The sequence below is a fragment of the Mustela lutreola genome, chromosome 13 (assembly GCF_030435805.1).
Source record: "Mustela lutreola isolate mMusLut2 chromosome 13, mMusLut2.pri, whole genome shotgun sequence".
In the NCBI taxonomy this organism is placed as follows: domain Eukaryota; kingdom Metazoa; phylum Chordata; class Mammalia; order Carnivora; family Mustelidae; genus Mustela; species Mustela lutreola.
Window position 1 is genome coordinate 14,752,133 of NC_081302.1, and position 18,990 is coordinate 14,771,122.

Consider the following 18,990-nt stretch of genomic DNA (forward strand, 5'->3'; position numbering starts at 1 on the left):
GTGCCTGGGTGGCTCAGTCCGTTAAGTGGTGGACTCTTGATTTCCGTTCAGGTCATGATTTCAGGGTCCTGGGATCGAGCCCCTGTGCAGGCTTCATGCTCGGTGGGCATGCTTGTGGTTTCTCTCTCACCCTCTGCCCCTCCTCCTGCTCATGTGGGCTCACTCTCTCTGTCTCTCTCTAAAATAAATAAGTAAATCTTTTTTTTTTTTAATTTTGTTTATTTTTATTTGAGATAGAGAGAGAGCATGAGAGAGAAGAAGGTCAGAGGGTGAAGCAGACTCCCTGTGGAGCTGGAGCCCGATGGGGGACTCAATCCCAGGACTCCAGGATCATGACCTGAGCTGAAGGCAGTCACTCAACCAACTGAGCCACCCAGGTGCCCCTAAATAAGTAAATCTTAAAAAAAGAATCCATGAATCTGGATCACCATTTCAACATAGTTTCCAGAGGGGAAAAAAAAAATCCTCCAAGAATTCCAACTTGGAACTCCAAGAAAGACTTTCTTTCTCTCTGCTGCATCACCAGACCACTTATTGAAGCCCAGAATCTCTGGGGGTAATGCCGGGAGTGAGTTTTCCAAAGCTTCTAGTGTATAAGTGTATAACCAGGCTGGAAACCATAGCTCTGACTGGTTGAGAGAGATATATATATATATGGCTATAAACTGTTAGTTTAGTAAAACAGATGGTGTGCATTATAGAGAGAAAGAAAATGAATCTCTTGGTTGAAAACTTTGAAAAAAGAAATATTCTTTTACTCTGTAAAAGAGTAAAAAAGAGACTGTGGCCCACAATTTCAACTTCAAAGCAGTTGAAAATACCTCAAGGGATCCATAAATTAAGACCTGGATGGCAATGCTATTAGCTCCTTTGCCTGCTGAAACAGACTAGGGTCGTCACGCCTGTGGATTTGATTCATTTCTTTTACTTTTATCCTTTGTCCGTTGTATGAGGTTAGAGAGCCTAAACTCTTTCTTTTTCTTCCCTGGCACGTCCTGCATAATTGCCAAAGAGTTTTATTTTAGAACCCACAAGTGCCTGACCAAAAGATGAAAATGTTAACTTCCCTCAGTACCTAAAGAGCATTATGTAATGAATCAAGCATCTATTTTAAAACGTCTTATATTCTATATATTTCAAAACCTGTTCAGTCAGAAGAAACCTCAGACTAGGCAACAACATACTTCAACATAAGAATATCTAAAAAATAAAAAAAGACTGAATAGAAATTTTTAAAAAATCTCTAAATAAATGGTCTATTTCACTTTAAGATTATAGATTCCCAGATAACCTTTGCAGTTAATCTGCAAACCTATTTACAGAGTACCTTTCCGTTGATAAATGCTTCCTTATTTTCTTCAGGATTCAGTTCACTGAAATTTTTATTTACTTATTCATGATGATCTATCCTTAATTTTTTTTAAAGATTTTATTTATTTACTTGACAAACAGAGATCACAAGTAGGCAGAGACAAAGGGGGAAGCAGGCTCCCTGCTGAGCAGAGGGCCCGATGTGGGGCTTGAGATCCCAGGACCCTGGGATGATGACCTGAGCTGAAGGCAGAGGCTTTAACCCACTGAGCCACCCCGGTGCCCCCATTCTTTGAATATTGTGTGAATACAGCTAGAAAGTTGTTTCTCCAAGTTATTCAAAGTAACATCTTAATTAACTAACAATATTCTGGTCTTTACAAAAAACCGTGGATTTTTTTCCAATATGATGATGCTAATTTATCTATAAATTAATAAATTTGACAAGGAGCCATCGAATGTCCTGAAAGATATTCTGAACTTTTCCCCTTTTGAGACCTACACCACTGAGATTAGCATTGGAAGTTATTTCTTGGGCATTATTATGCTTATTAAGGATAAATAGAGGACTCCCCCCACCCCCTGCCCCAGGGTTGTTTAATAGGAGTGAAACCAGTTTAGCCGACTTAACAGGAGATTTGCAGAAATTCTTTACTTGAGATTCAACTCACCTGCCAAACAACACAGGTGTGCCTCTTAACTCAAGGATTTTCTAGGCATCAAATTTGGTTTCAGTAGACATTAGCTCCTTCCTAGACGCAAGGGAGGTGGGTGCTGCTAATCAGCTGGGAAGAAACTAAGTTCTGATAAAGTAGTTATTAACTAAAACAACTACCCAGAAGCCAAATACTGTTACACCATGTTAGAGAAGACATTAATGCCGATACTAAGAGAGTAAAATAGCATATCTGTGTTCTTTTTCCTTCTATTTTCCCTAAGACTCTGTTTATCTTAATGCTCTACACTAATTCTATCGAGGCAAATTCTATGATATTTATAATCTCCTTAGCAGGAAAGCTACAACAGAGTGATAGGAGTATTATGGGAATGAACACTCATGTTTATCATTGCATCATTAATCATATATTTGTGTGTATATATGTATGTATGTATATACATATAATTTTTTTGCAAATTATGAGGAAACAGTATTTTTATTTTGGCATTTGGTATTGTCTAAGGCTGTACTGTATCAGAACAGTTCACGGGGGGGGGGGGGGCGCCTGGGTGGCTCAGTCTGTTAAGCCTCTGCCTTCAGCTCGAGTCAAGATCCAAGGGTTCTGGGATCGAGTCCTGCATCCGGCTCCCTGCTCTTTGGGGAGCATGCTTCTCCCTCTGTGTGCTGCTCCCTCCACTTGTGCTCTCTCTCTCTGACAAATAAATAAATAAAATCTAAAAAAAAAAAAAAAAAGAAGAATGTCTCAATGGACCTGTTGCAAGTTGGTGACATGTGTTTTGTGGACTTGTTTTTTCTGCATTACATTTAAAATGCACTAAATCCCTGGCTAAATGTAACAAGTCAGGAAACAACAGGTGTTGGTGAGGATGTGGAGAAAGGGGAACCCTCCTACACCGTTAGTGGGAATGCAAGCTGGTGCAGTCATTCTGGGAAATGGCATGGAGGTTCCTCAAAAAGTTTAAAATAGAGCTGTCCTACGACCCAGCAATCGCACTACTGGGTATTTACCCTAAAGATACAAATGTAGTGATCCGAAGGGACATGTGCACCTGAATGTTTATAGCAGCAATGTCCACAATAGCCAAACTATGGAAAGAGCCCAGATGTTCATCGACAGATGAATGGATAAAGAAGATGTGATATATATAGACAATGGAATACTACTCAGCCATCAAAAAAAATGAAATCTCGCCATTTGCAACCACAGGGATAGAACTAGAGAGTGTTAAGCTAAGTGAAATAAGTCAGTCAGAGAAAGACAATTATCATATGATCTCACTTGTATGTGGAATTTAAGAAACAAAACAGAGGATCATCGGGGAAGGGAGGAAAAATAAAACAAGACAGAATCAGAGAAGGAGACAAACCATAAGAGACTCTTAATCATGGGAAACAAATGGAGAGTTGCAGGAGGGGAGGGAGAGGGGAGGGTAACTGGGTGTTGGACATTAAGGAGGACACGTGATGTAAAAGACTGATGAATGACTGAATACCTCTAGAACTAATAATACTCTATGTTAATTAATTGAATTTAAATATAAAAAATGCTTTCATTCCCAATTCTGAGGTACTTGGGGCCATCTAGATTCCTCTTGATCCTCTGGAGGGGTAAGTTTTGGCCCCTAGTAGCTCACAGCTGTCCTGATGAATACCCCTCCAGCCAGAAAGGACTCTCACTCAGGGATGCTAGAATCTTCCCGTGCGTGCTTGCAGATCGGTTGGTTGTATTTTGCGAGTCAATAAGCATCTCATGAATCCTAATAAATCCTACCCACTCAGATTGGGCAGCAAGTAAATCTGTATGTTTAGGACAAGTCAGGTTGTTTTTTTTTTTTTTTTTTTTCTCCTCTGAGTTGCAGCTTCCTAATTAATAAAATGAAGGAGTTATTCTGATGGTCTCCAAGACCACTTGGAGCTCTGAAAGTCTCTGAGTCTGATTCCTAATGATCTTGACCAGCCACAGACCAAATCAACAAGGAGAGAAGAAAGGCAAGAATTTTCCTTTGCTGTCTTCCATGCTTTCTTTTCTTTTTTTAAAGTTTTATTTATTAGACAGAGATCACAAGTAGGCAGAGAGGCAGGCAGAGAGAGACGAGGAAGCAGGCTCCCTGCAGAGCAGAGAGCCCGAGGACTCGAGGACTCGGGGCTCCATCGCAGGACCCTGGGATCATGACCTGAGCCGAAGGCAGAGGCTTTAACCCCCTGAGCCCCCCAGGTGCCCCCATGCTTTCTTTTCTATCAACCATTTCCTGCCATCGCTCTCGCTCCTTTGCTTTATTGAAAGGACTGTATATGTACAGGTGTGTGTGTTGCGGGGGAGGGGTTGGGCATGAAGATAATATGATTTTATTTTATTTTATTTTCAAATCTTATTTTTGCTTATGAAAAACGTGATTAAAGCAGGGTAGTTGGATTCGCTAATGAAGCGGGGTGATGTAGGGGACAGAAGGCAAAGGAGGAATCAGGCAAGAGAAAGTATTTGGTAGCGTGTCAACAAAGAAGAGGTTGATGCAGGAGCAGAGGGAGAAAAGCCAGGAAGCAAGAGGGAGATTAATCCAAGGGAAAGAAATGGGGGGGGGGGGTTGTCCAAAGGGAAGTGTGGCAACGGTAGGAAATTTAACTAGACAACAGTTGAAAGTCAGAGAGGATGGACAGTTACATGACAGAAGAAGGGGAACAGAAACGTAGGGGAGGGGGCCAGGGGACCACCAAACAGTGGTTGGGAAGAGAATCTTTGCAGTGAAAAAGGAGACGGATGGGCACAAGAGAGGATGGAGATTGCGTCCACAGCCCTCGCCTTTCCACATGAGTGTGTGTAAGGGGGGAAGCAGAACATTCCAGTGACCGTTACATAGGAAGAGATTTTCCCTCTCTGCGGTCCTCTAAATACAACTGGTGAGAATGTATTCCAAAGTACACAGGAGCTCCATGTTTACTGTTTGGCTTGCTTCATGGCAAACATTATTGGATGTTTACAACGAATTCTTTAAGGGTCAAAAATGCAAATTCTTACAGAAACATACCCAGAAGCAAATAATTGATGATGATTCCTTCCAAAATGTAGGCTTTCTTCTATTTTTATCTAGTAAAACTTGTATGGGTACCTTTTAGGTACAGTCACCCAATTAGTAACAACCCCATGAAGTGGGTTGTTATCATTCCCTTGTAGATAGAGATGAGGAAACCAAACAAAAGACAGGTGAAGTCACTTACTCTAGGAGGTGGTGGAAGCCAGGTTTGGTCCTAGAGTCACAGTCTTTTGTACTATGTTGCCTCCTACCAACACAACTCTGTGAAGTTGTGTATTCCATCAATATCCACTGGGTAGAGGCGCCTGGGTGGCTCAGAGGGTTTAAAGCCTCTGCCTTCAGCACTGGTCATGGTCTCAGGGTCCTGGGATCAAGCCCTGCATCAAGCTCTCTTCCCGGTGGAGAGCCTGCTTCCTAACCCTTCTCTCTCTCTCTGCCTGCCTCTCTGCCCACTTGTGATCTCTCTGTCAAATAAATAAATAAAATCTTAAAAAAAAAATCCCTGGGTATATGACCAAATACAGACATAAAATGAATCAACACAATTCTAGATGCTTTGTTTTTATCTTTATTTTTCAGAGAGTGGCTTTTATAGTCAGAGGTATTTGAACAGGATACCTAATTTCCTTATTTAATAATAATTTCCTTATTTAATTTCATCGTGCGATAAGTCTTTTAAGAGATGAACTGGAGTTCATCACATGCTGTTTAATGATGTCCCAGGCAATGCTGATTCATTGTATCACAGTTGGTTTCTGCAACACTTTTCTTGAAATGTACGCGTGTTTGTGCATGTGTAGATGAAGAAATGTACACGCATGTGTATGTACGTCTATGCATGTGCACACACACATTATAAAAAGTTCATTGGAGTACTCTGTTCTGTCTATTCCATGCTTTGGGTCCTGTGCCACGCTCGTTAGAATTCAAGAATTTTCCCTTACAGCCCTCTTCTCTCACTGTCCTGAATTGGGGGTTTTCTGTGGTGTAAGAAATTCCCCTTGCTCTGGACTGTCTTTCTTATGTTTATTTTGTTTTCTGATGACGTTTGGGATCCATCTTAGCTAAAGAAAAGTGCGCTGCAATAAAACAAAGGAAAAGGGTCCCATTCAGATGTAAAATGCAAGGGTTTTGTTTTTGGTTTTGCTTTTTTCCCTTTTTCACTAGGTACTTCTGAGTTGTTTCTGGAAGGGTTAGATCCCACGGGCTCACCGACAGCAGGGCGGGATGTTTTTTGTTTTTTGTTTTTGTTTTTTCACATCCGCAATACTTGTTCCATCTGACTATATAATTATTATATTACTCTGAAACCCGTTTCTTCATTTCCAAAGTTCACGTTCTTATTTGTTTAAATGATATCCTAGTCATTCAAATTCTGAAGCCGTTTAAAGATATGTGCTTAAAAATTTAAAAAAAAAAAAATACAAATACTGAAACATTCCCGGGGCACCTGGCTGGCTCAGTCGGAAGAGTACGTGACTCTTGATCCTCGGGGTCATAAGTTCAAGCCCCACGTTGTGTATAGAGATTGTTTAAATAAAACGTAAGTGCTCACGTCAGCAGCACAGATACTAAAATTGGAAGGATACAGAGAAGATTAGCATGGCCCCTGTGTGAGGATGACGTACAAATTCTCGAAGCGTTCCATGTTAAAAAAAAAAAAGACAAGAAAAAGAAAAAAAAAAACGTAACTAAAAAAAATTCCAGACATTACCTCCTCTTACCTGATGATGAGAGAAGTTTGGAATATTGCACTGAGATATCAGGGAGGCAGATGTGTGTGTATCAGAGAAACAAAGAGACGGAAGTAAAAGGGAAACCAGAGTAATGTGTAATAACAGAGGAAGATGTGTTCTCTCTCATTTTTTTGGAGATTTATTGAGTTCGGGGAGAGCTTGCGCATGCACACATGCAAGTTGGGGGGGAAGCAGAAGGAAGGAATCCCAAGCAGACTCCTTGCTGAGCATGAACCCCACGACCTGCAGCTCAACCCCACAACGCAGAGATCACGACCTGAGCTGAAATCGAGAGTCAGATGTTTAACTGACTGAGCCACCCGGGCGCCTCAGATGTTTTCTCTTTAAAACCTGGATTGGGTGGCACCTGGGTGGCTCAGTGGGTGAAGCCTCTGCCTCCGGCTCAGATCATGATCCCAGGGTCCTGGGATCGAGCCCCGCATCGGGCTCTCTGCTCAGCGGGGAGCCTGCTTCCCCCTCTCTCTCTCTGCCTGCCTCTCTGTCTACTTGTGATCTCTGTTTGTCAAATAAATAAATAAAATCTTAAAAAAAAAGGAAGATGACAAAGAGGATTTTTCAGATGAGCTTATATGTATGTGTGGAATGAGGAGGGAAGCAAAACAAACTTGTAAGGAGAAGCACCTTATAACCAAACGTTATTTTTTTAAAGATTTAATTTATTTATTTGACAGAGAGAGATCACAGCAGGCAGAGACGCAGGCAGAGAGAGAGAGAGAGGAGGAAGCAGGCTCCCTGCTGAGCACAGAGCCCGATGCGGGACTCGATCCCAGGACCCTGAGATCATGACCTGAGCCAAAGGCAGAGGCTTTAACCCACTGAGCCACCCAGGCACCCCTTTGGGTTTTTTGTTTTGTTTTTTTTAATTTCTTTAAAAGATTTTATTTATTTATTTGACAGAGAGAGCGATCACAAGTAGGCAGAGAGGCAGGCAGAGAGAGAGGAGGAAGCAGGCTCCCCGCTGAGCAGAGAGCCCAACGCGGGTCTCAATCCCAGGACCCTGAAATCTTGACCTGAGCTGAAGGCAGAGGCTTAACCCACTGAGCCACCCAGACGCCCCAACATTATGTTTTATTTGCTTGATGTGCCCCAAAGGCAAGTTCTCTTGCCCATTGATCTTTGTGCTGCATTTCCTCTCCCATATGCTTGAGGGCATCCCCAATGGCCACAGAACTTGTGGAACGTCCCTTTGAGGATATGACTGAGAAAGCAGAGGCAGCCAGCAACTGCGGAACATCCCTGAAACCTGGGAGGAACCAATGATTGTTGCGGGAACAGTAGCTAGAAAAAGTTACAGCCAGGCAGCCGGTTTGACCTTTGGGGATTCCAAGCACTTGGGGGAAGCCATTGTAAGAGCTGAGGGTTCCCTGCCTCGAGAAGCTCAAACAGCTATATGGTTGGCTCAGTTTTTGCTTTCATGGTGAGCACAGCATTATGCATTTATTGAAACAATTCAAAGTGTAGTTATTGGGGGCCTATCACACTCCAGGTGTCCTTTCCTGTAGATGCGGCGAGTGAAATGGACAGAATCTCCACGGGAACACAGCGCACCTTCCATCGGCGGAGGCAAGAGTAAGTAAGAGAAATGGTTAGTGTATCAGACGATAGATGCTAGGGAGAAAGACATTAAGACAGTGTGCCCGGGGGCATTCTACCACGTGTGTGTCGGGGCGGGGAGGCTGGCTTTTAAATTTTAGTTAGATGGCCAGAGGAGGGCTCCCTGAGAAGATGACTTTTGGGTAAAGACCTGAAGGAAAGAGGGAGCTAGCCATGTGGCTGGTTTTCTGCAGAGCACTCCCGGAACGGGGAGCACTTGGGACTTGTCTGAGCAACAGTGGAGGGGTCCGCCCGGCTGCGGCAGGGGGAGCGAAGGGGAGCGTGGTGGGACATGAGGACAGAGAGAGAACCGGGTCTGTGTGTGTGACGCTGTAGGCCCATGTGTGCATCTGAGGGTCTGTGTCTGTCTCTACTGTGTGCTTATCTGTGCGTTCATGTGTCTTTGTGGGTCTGTGTGTGCGCATGCCTCTTGATGTGTTTGGGAATGTGTATACGCGTGGGGTGTCAACAGTTCATGCAGGGCTCTGTAAATCCTAACAAATTTGGCTTTTACTCTGACTGCAAAGAGGAGACGCCGGCCGGTTTTGTGAGAAGTATCCAATCTCCATTCTGGGATCAGTCAGAATCCGGAGGTCTGTAGAGGAACGAGGGTGCCGGTTGGGAGGCTAGTGCCATAACCCTGCTGGGTGACGGCGGTGGCTTTGACCAAGAGGGTAGAAGTGCAGTGGTGAGAGACGCTCAGACTTTGCATTTTGGGTCTCCTTTGAAGCTAGAACTGGTGAGATTTGCTGCTGACGGGCTGGGAAGTATGACAGAAAAGTAGAAGTCAAGGAAGACATCAGGGTTTTGGCCTCAGGCACTGGAAGGGCAGATTGTTTCCTGAGATGAGGAAAGCTCCTCAGGGAGCAGATTGAGCGGTGGAAACAAGAGTTCAGTATCACAGACCCTGAGTTCCAACGCGCAGCAGACCTCCAGGAGGAGGAGGAGCCAAGTTGGATATATAAGTCCAGAGCTGAGGGAGAGCTTCAGGCTTAAAAAGTACGCTTTGGGGCGCCTGGGTGGCTCAGTGGGTTAGGCTGCTGCCTTCGGCTCAGGTCATGATCTCGGGGTCCCGGGATCGAGTCCCGCATCGGGCTCTCTGCTCAGCGGGGAGCCTGCTTCCTCCTCCCTCTCTCTCTGCCTCTCTGCCTACTTGTGATCTCTTGTCTGTCAAATAAATAAATAAAATCTTAAAAAAAAAAAAAAAGGACGCTTTGGGGGTGCCTGGGTGGCTCAGTGGGTTAAAGCCTCTGCCTTCGGCTCAGGTCATGATCCCAGGGTCCTGGGATCGAGCCCCATGTTGGTCTCCCTGCTCAGCGGGGAGCCTGCTCTTCCTTCTCCCTCTACTGCCCCTCCCCCCAGCTCTTGCTCTCTCTCTCTCTCAAATAAAACCTTTTTAAAAAATTCTATAACAATATAGTTCTTCTATATTTATGTCTATTTTACTTTGTACTAAAATAATTAGTTTGGTATCATTTAAAAACGATGGCACACATGTTTTATAGTTCTAAAATGCTGGAGTTAGAAAGCACTTAAAACTTACTTAATTCAACATTTTGTAGAGGACGAAATCAGAATCCATAAGGGATTTCTTAATGTATGTTGAGTATAAAGTGAATATTGCAGTACCCGTAGCAATGGGAATAACATTTTGTGCATGCTCCTCTTCAAAAATAGTAAATTTGAAAAAGCATCCAAGTTTAGTGCAGAAGAAAAATCGAAATTACAAGCATGGTTTGACTACTTAGAAGTTGAAAACTGTCATATTCAATACAGGTTTTCCTCCAAGATGTATCTGTGCCGATAAAATATTTACGAGTATATTGCTAGGAGGTTTTCGTTTCAGGTTAATGCAGCGTCATCTTTATAAATGACTTTTGAATAGTAACATGAAAAGAAAGGAAGTAACAATTGAATTGATGCTGATAATACGGCAGACCTAACAGACACACCTCTTTTCGTGGTTCAAAGCTATAGCTGTTTCTATGTTGATTTAGGGTTTGTAAAGAATTAATAAAAAGATCTAAAGAACAAAGTTGATGTCATGTTTTGCCTGCAATTATTACAAACTGCCACACCTCTAGGATTTGGGACATAAATCTTTCTGACAAACAAATATGCCCTAAGTCAACTCCTTCCCCACCATGCAATTCATCCACACATGCAATCCTATAGAGTTAACCAATGTTTTGTTTCCCAATCAAAACACTACATGAAAGATTATATTGTAATTTTTTGACATGTTACATAAAGCAGCCAATGAAATTTGGTTAAGTAACGTGAATGATATTCTGTTTAGTTTCTAGATTTTGTATACCATTGAGGAGAAAAGCAAATAATAAAAATTCCCATTATTTTCATGTTAATTTCCAGGTGAAAGGGATAAGATCAAATAAATTAAAGCACTAATGTTATAAAGAAGACATGAACAGACATTTCTGCAAGGAAGACATCCAAATGGCCAACAGACACATGAAGAAGTGTTCAACATCACTCGGCATCAAGGAAATACAAATCAAAACCACAATGAGCTACCACCTCACACCACTCAGAATGGCTAAACTTAACAAGTCAGAAAATGACAGACTGGCAAGGAGGTGAAGAAAGGGGAACCCTCCTCCACTGCTGGTGGGAATGCAAGCTGGTGCAGCCACTCTGGAAAACAGTATGGAGGATCAATTTTCAATTTTCAATTTTCAAAAAATTGAAAATAGAGCTACCCTATGACCCAGCAATTGCACTACTGAGTATTTACCCCAAAGTTTCAGATGTAGTGATACAAAGGGACACATGCACCCCAATGTTTATAGCAGCAATGTCCACAATAGCCAAACGATGGGAAGATGAACTATGATGAACTATGTTCATCAATAAATGAATGGATAAAGAAGATTATATATACATATATATGTATATATATGATGGAATATTATGCAGCCATAAAAATTGAAATCTTGCCATTTGCAATGACGTGGATGGAACTAGAGGTTATTATGCTAAGCAAAATAAGTCAACTGGAGAAAGATAATTATCATATGATCTCACTGATATGGGGAATTTGAGAAACAAGACAGGATCATAAGGGAAGGGAAGGAAGAATGAAACAAGATGAAACCAGAGAGGGAGACAAACTATGAGACTCTTAATCTCAGGAAACAAACCGAGGGTTGCTGGAGTGGAAGGGGTGGGAAGGAGGGGGTGGCGGGTGATGGACACTGGGGAGGGTCTGTGCTATGGGGAGCGCTGTGAACTGTGTAAGACTGATCAATCACAGACCTGTACCCCTGAAACAAATAATACGTCACATGTTAATTGAAAAAATACAAAAAATTACTTAATTTTTTAAAAAGCACTGATGTTATAAAACTGTATATACAATACTATGGACATTTGATAAATAGTCATTGAATTTATATTCAAAAAGGACAACTTACAATATTGGATGGAATGTTAAGCATACTCTCAACTACCTGTAAATGTCTAACTTTTTATTTATTCTTTCAACTAAATAATCTTTAAATGAAGAGAAAGTCATATTCCTTCAAATTATACTCTTGCAGCAAATATGGGGCCTTAGTTTATACTTCAAATGATCAAATTAATTCTCAAATGATTGATCTTTTTGTCTCTCAAAACCCATTTGTACATACATATATAGATAATATATTCGTCATTAAAAAATTTTCCTATACAGGGTTTGGAAGCACACAATATGAAATTAGGAAAATGCAGTATGTTTTTTTCATTTGTTTTGCTGGTTTTTTTGGTTTTGCTTTTTTAAAGTAATCTCTACACCCAACATGGGACTCAAACTCACAACTGCAAGATCAAGAGTCACATGCCTGGAGGGTCTGGCTGGCTCAGTCTGCAGAGCATGTGACTCTTTTTTTTGTTTTTTAAAGATTTTATTTATTTACTTGACAGAGAGAGAGATCACAAGTGATCACAAGTGGGCAGAGAGGCAGGCAGAGGGGGAGGGGAAAGTAGGTTCCTTGCAGAACAGACAGCCCGATGTGGGGCTCCATCCCAGGACCCTGAGATCATGACCTGAGCCGAAGGCAGAGGCTTAATCCTCTGAGCCACCCAGGTGCCCCGAGCATGTGACTCTTGATCTTGGGGTTGTAAGTTCAAACCCCACGTTGCGTACAGAGATTACTTAAGAATGAAAAAATCTTGGGGCACCTGGGTGGCTCAGTCAGTTAAGCCTCTGCCTTCAGCTCAGGTCCTGAACTCAGGGTTCTGGGATTGAGCCCAGCATCTCAGGCTCCCTGCTCAATGGGGAGTCTACTTCTCCCTCCCCTCATACCTCTCCCCCTAGCTGGTGCGCTCTCTCTCTCTCACTCTCAAATAAATAAAATCTTCTTTAAAAATGTAAAAATCTTGGGGTGGCTGGGTAGCTCAGTGGGTTAAGCCTCTGCCTTTGGCCAAGGTCATAATCTCAGGGTCCTGGGATCGAGCCCCACATCGGGCTCTCTGCTCAGTAGGGAGCTGCTTCCCCCTTTCTCTCTGCCTACTTGTGATCTCTGTCAAGTAAATAAATAACATCTTAAAAAAATTTTTTTAAATCTTGAAAAAGAAGAGTTGCGTGCTCTACCAACTGAGCCCCCAACGTACCCTTGCTTTGCTCTGTTTGTAAGCTGAGTTAACTACCTGTAGTGTAGTAGGAATTGCCACTTAGCAACTTGACCCACAGATCAGAATCACCACTTTCTTGTATCCTTGTTCCCAACACCCAATTAATTTTGACTTTCATGACACTTGGTTTTACTGATTTAGGGAAAACCAAGCTCAGCTCTAAGTAGCATACATCTCCACAATCCTCCCCAGTTGAAATGGCACTCTTCTCACCACCTGGGAAGCTCTGGCTGACTCTTGGTCTCAGGGCAGGAGACTTCTCCAAAGAGTGGATATGAGACCCCCTTACATATATGCTAGTGCTTGTTTAACCTAACCAGTGAACAGATGTGTAGGGGGTCCTTAGCAATTATGGTTTCTAAAAAAACCAAAAAAACTATGGTTATGATTATGACTCTTAAGTTTACAACTTTTTTTCATTATTGACAGAATATAATATGCATACTTCAAGGAGTACGGTATTTTATTTCAGGCCAAGTAGGGCCAAAGATGAACCACATTTGTGACTACATTTATTTTATTTATCTTTTAAAGATTTTATTTATTTATTTGCCAGAGAGAGAGAGCATAAGCAGGGGGAGAAGCAGGCAGAGGGAGAAGAAGGCTCCTTGCTGAGCAGGAAGCCCAATGTAGGACTTGATCTCAAGACCCCGAGGTCATGAACTGATTTGATGGTAGACACTTAGCCGACTGAGCCACCCAGGCATCCCTGTGACCACATTTTAAAACTAACTTTTAAAGCACATACATTCATATTCTAAATCAAATAATCCTTGCGTAGATGAAATAATGGAGTTGAAACACAATCACGTCTTCCTCCTGTCTGAATTCCCATGATTGTAAAGTAACAAACATAGAATATCATTCTTACATATGAAAAACGGAAAGTCAGTGCGTGTTGGAAATTTTTTGGTCATGTTTTGTTTTTTTGTCCTCAAATTTGGGTGCGAGGTATGGAAGTAGCCTGGGAGTGGCATTTCAAGGACCTGGCCCCCACTACCAGCTGTGACTACTTTGTTAATTTAGGTTTACTTTGGCCCATTGTGAATGGGTTGAAGAGATTCTGTAGAATTGTTCCTGGCTCTAAACTTAGAAGGAGGAAATAAAAAATTCAAGAGGAGGATATTGTTTCCTCCTCCCCTTCCAACAGTGTTGGCAAAGGGGAAACAGGAAGGAACGGGAGAGGCAGAGGGAAAGAGGGATAAGGAGAGAAAGGAAGGTTCGAACGGAACCCAAGTGACTGGAGTGTAATGTGGTCCATCCACACCGGGAACCCGCAGGTGAGTTAGAAACACCGAGAAATCCCCCTCACCACCTCCAGAGATTTACTCTTCTTTCTCCAATCTTGCTTACCTTTTGCTCATCCCTACCCCAGTTGCCCCACTCCCTCCTACTCATGGCCACTAGCTTATATTTGCCTCTTTTAGTTGGAAGCAAAGAACAGTAGTCAACAGCCCCATCATTCCAAGCTCTTCCCTGTCCCAGATGTTAGGAAGGAAAGACAGAGCGAGTTTTCAGTTTTATGGGCAAACAGCCCGATTGCCTTAGATCTATGCTGGGTATGTGTCAGTGTTTATTCTCGAGGCTGGAATTAAGCAACCTGCGGAAGGTCCCACAGCAGATTACCGCTGGAACCAGGTTTATCATGGACAGCTGCTGAGTTCCCACTGTGAGGGCGGGGCCACAGGGCCATGGGGCCTTTCCAATGGGTGTTCCAAATCCCACACTTGTCAACTGCAAGGAGCTTCCTATGCCCATGGTTGTGAACAAGCCTTATTAAACATAACATTCAAAAGAGCCCAAGTGGGGCACCTGGGTGGCTCAGTGGGTTAAGCATCTGCTTTTGGCTCAGGTCACGATCCCGCGATCCTGGGATCGAGTCCTGCATTTTCTCCCTCTGCCTCTGCCTCTCTCTCTCTCATGAATAAATAAACTTAAAAGAATCTTTAAAAAAAAGCCTAGGTGCCAAAACCTCCAAACTTTACTTTTTTTTTTTTTTTAAAGATTTTATTTATTTATTTGAGAGAGAGAAAACCTTCAACGTTTAGAAGGACTGCATATCACTTTCAGTTCTAAATAAAAAGTGTCATAGGTAGTAAACTGATATTGTTAGTGTCTATGGAAAGCAATATTCCAACAAACACAAAGTTTAACTCAATTACTCACACTCTTAAGTTATGGTTGATGATATTTTTACAGGTAACAAAGGGAGCCAACTTTAAGAATTAATATCATTTCTCACGAAGAAGCACTAGCCAGCACCTAATTTTTGTTTAGCTTTTTCTGATATTTTCAAATATGCCACGTGTTTCCCATCTAATCCAGACTAACAACTAAGAGGTACTCTCTCGTAACTTAATATGTATCCTGCTGGATTTCAGTGGTAGACAATTCTTAAAGATAAATGTTTATTAAACAATCAGATTATCCTTTGAAAGCTGAATAAGAACCAAAAGAATCATAAACACTTGAGCTCAAAACAATGAGTGCCTTATTTTCACAGTTTTCCTTAAAAAAAAAAAAAAAAAGGAATATGCAAGTGTTGTTATGATAATATACCGGAAAAATAGAAAATATAACATCAATAAAATTAAGCTGTCTCGTGGTTAGCCTTATTGCCCATTTCCCTTTATATATTATTAAAGTCCTTGTCTAATGCGATAGCTTTCTTCCGGCTACATGTTTCTGACTGAAATTTTTAAAAACTTTCATAAAATCAGATCCATTTTCTAAACTAATTGATTTCATTATGGGTTTTATACCAGTGAATGTGGCAAGTCTTTAAGAGTCATGTACCATGGGGCGCCTGGGTGGCTCATTGGGTTAAAGCCTCTGCCTTCGACTCAGGTCATGATCCCGGGGTCTTGGGATCAAGCCCCTCATTGAGCTCTCTGCTCAGCAGGGAGCCTGCTTCCCCCCACCTCTCTCTCTGCCTGCCTCTTTGCCTACTTGTGATCTCTGTCAAATAAATAAATAAATTCTTTAAAAAAATGCGAACAATTCCAGCTGTGATCAAAACAAGACAAAAAACGCAGATTCACTATTAACCACCCACAAACAAGGTCTGAACTGTATTACTTCACGAATTGTTCTTTGAGCCGGGGTAGAATGGAAATACACCCTAAAATTAGAAGATTGTAAACAAACTGGGTTTTTTAAATTCCATTGAATGTTTAATTTTAAAATGCCTATCTTGATTTGATTTGGCTACCCAAAATAGAAAAATGTTGGCTCCAACTTAGCTTGGCTCTTTTCTGAAACGGCTCTTGAAGACGCCAAAGGTTCTTAATTAGCACTCACACAATGGGACTTAATTCATGTGCATATGCCACAGAAATAATGTTTCTGCATTAAATTACAGCAGCTGTGAAATTTAAATACTACTAAGAGCCAGCACATTTTGTGAAATACGGCACTATATTTCATGAGAAATTTGCGCCCTCTTTTGGATAACAATTGTCAAGACATTTCAGTGTGAACTTTAAAAAAATGTAGTCGATGGCTCAAAAATAAATGCAGTTTTGTTTTAAAGACCGTGGGAAAGAAGGCAAAAGAACAGATGTTAGAGGCATGGTAAAGATAATACTAGGAAGCGGCAAAGCAAAGATTTTGCCACTGAGAGGCATAAAAAGGGCCATAGGAAAGACCCAGCGTTAGGAATCTACAGTTTCCTTTTAAATCAAAATCTGTTTAGGATTTTTGCCCAATGTTAGATTACAAAGTAGTGCTTCTTAGGAACAGTCTTCTCTAGACAACAGTAGTAAGCACTTATCTTCCTCCTGAGACTGTAATTTTTGTAGGGGTAGGGACAGATTGTCCCTTGGGTGAACTTTCTGCCTGGATGAAGGAGATCTCAGAGGATTTGTTCCTTTCCAATTTAGGGAACTACACAAATATCTTTAAAGATACCTTGGGGCATATTTTGAAAATTTCTTCTTTTTTCTCCCGAATGGCTCCTGAATGGAATTCCCTTACCCAGCCCCAATTCCCAGGCCCTGCTCGATATCTCTTTTCTCTTGGCGAGCTCCTTGGTACCGCACACTTACTATGTCCAAAATCAAATGCTCATCTTCACTTCTTTCCTCTGCTTCCCAGCGCCTCCTTCTTCCTTCTATATCCTCCATCCTGGCTGATGGAATATCTCTCTGTCTACCCACTCTACCAGCAAGTCACGAGTCATTATTTTTTTAAAAAGATTTAATTATTTTTCGGTGGGGAGGGGCAGAGGGAGAGAGAGACTCCTGAGCAGACTCCACAATGAGTGTGGAGCCTGACGGGGACTCGATCTCACAACCCTGAGAACAGGACCTGAGCTGAAACCAAGAACAAGATGCTTAAGCAACTGAGGCACCCAGGTGCTCCAGTCATGACTCATGGTGAATCACATTGGACCCTTCACATCTCTGTACTCCACGTCACCCCATCTGGCTGACTCTATTCCTGAACCATCTCTTGAATCATTCTCACTTCTCCTGCCTCCAAGACTCTTCCTGATTTAGGCCTTCTTTTCTTCCACTCTCACAATGGCCTTATAACTGGTCTCCCCGCCTCTCGCCTCGCCCCTCTAGGCCATCCACCATATGACTCCCCAGGTGATTTCCTAAAAGATGAATCTGATTGTTTCTCTTGTAAAGCCCTCTACTTGTTCTCCAGCACCCAGAGTGGGAAACCCATGAATTTCATCATGACATACAACATACCCCGGGATCTGCTGCCCATCTTCTGCCACACCTGACTTTTGGAATACTCTGTTGGGATCATACCAAAACCACTTCACAGTGTTCCCCTGCCCAGATTGTCTTTTTTCCTCAATCTGTCTGGAGAATTGCTTTTCATTAACTTTTTAAACAAAAGTCATTCCTCCTCCTGCAGGCCAGGTGAGAGAGCTACTCTCTGTTCTTCTTGGTGGCCTGCTTCCATTGTTGCATCTACTACACAGAATTGAAGTTTTCACCTATTTTTCCACTGGACTGTGAGCTCTTTGCGAGTAAACATAGAATCTAATTTATCCTCACTGTGGTTTTTATTATAACCATATTGACTACCACTCATTGAATGCCAGGAGGCAAAAAAAAAAAAAAAGAAACAAGGCTTAGAGATAATAAATGAATTGCTCGAAGCCACGTACCCAGTGAGTTGCAGAGTTGTGGCTTAATCCTGGGGTTTTTAGGTCTGAAGTTTGTGTTCTTTTAAAATAATGCACTGCCAATTGGAGGTTTCCTGGTAACATTGCTCATACCAATAATAAGTACTGTAATTATTACTGTGAATCAAGAATTCTTCTAAATGCTTTATATAATAATCAGTTTCTAAAGAATACAGAATTGATTTCATTTCAATTCTTTAACAGTTATATATATATAGTTATTTTTTAAGAGACTTACTAGAGACATTCCTAAATTTGACAATATAGCTAAACAGGTAGACCAGATGACCCAAAATCTACTTTTCAACCCAATATTCTATAATTCTACAAACATTTTCCTTCTTTTTACTTAGAAAAAATCTTTCATAAATTTATTTTATTAACAAGCTATCCTGGCAGTAGTTTATGTGGTTATAGCAATATGTTTTTTTTTCTTTCCTATTGAGAATGGAAAAAAACAAATGAACAATCTAACAGTTTCTATGTGTTTTCCTGTGTTACCTCTTACACAACAGATGCTGTGAATTGCTGGGGATATGAATGGAATTAAAAAGGAAACACAGTTTACGTGTCATTGAGTTTAAAATCTAATAGAGATTACTCATTATTCAAATGATCCCTCCAGTGACCATATAATTATGAACTGAATCCCATACTCACGAAAAAGAACTACTGTTCTCTGAAGCTATATAACAAAGAAGGTGATCTGTGCTCCGTGTCAGGGAGAATGTCTCTGAGGAAGGAAGCTGGGGCTGGGGCTTGCTGAATGAGGGGGGATACTCAGGCATGTGGAAGGGGAAAGGCTTGCAGACACAGCCCGCAGACTGTGTAGGGACCTGT

The 18,990-nt window shown here is 41.7% G+C and overlaps 1 protein-coding gene and 1 non-coding gene across 3 annotated transcripts in view; one reads left to right on the forward strand and one right to left on the reverse strand.

Moving 5' to 3' along the window:
• Positions 1-18,990, reverse strand: part of CLDN10 (claudin 10) — a 119,237-nt gene that overhangs the window by 27,841 nt on the left and 72,406 nt on the right. The window lies entirely within an intron of this gene.
• On the forward strand, positions 6,567-6,673 carry LOC131814177 (U6 spliceosomal RNA). Its single transcript, XR_009347178.1, has one exon. It is a non-coding gene; the product is annotated as a U6 spliceosomal RNA (small nuclear RNA).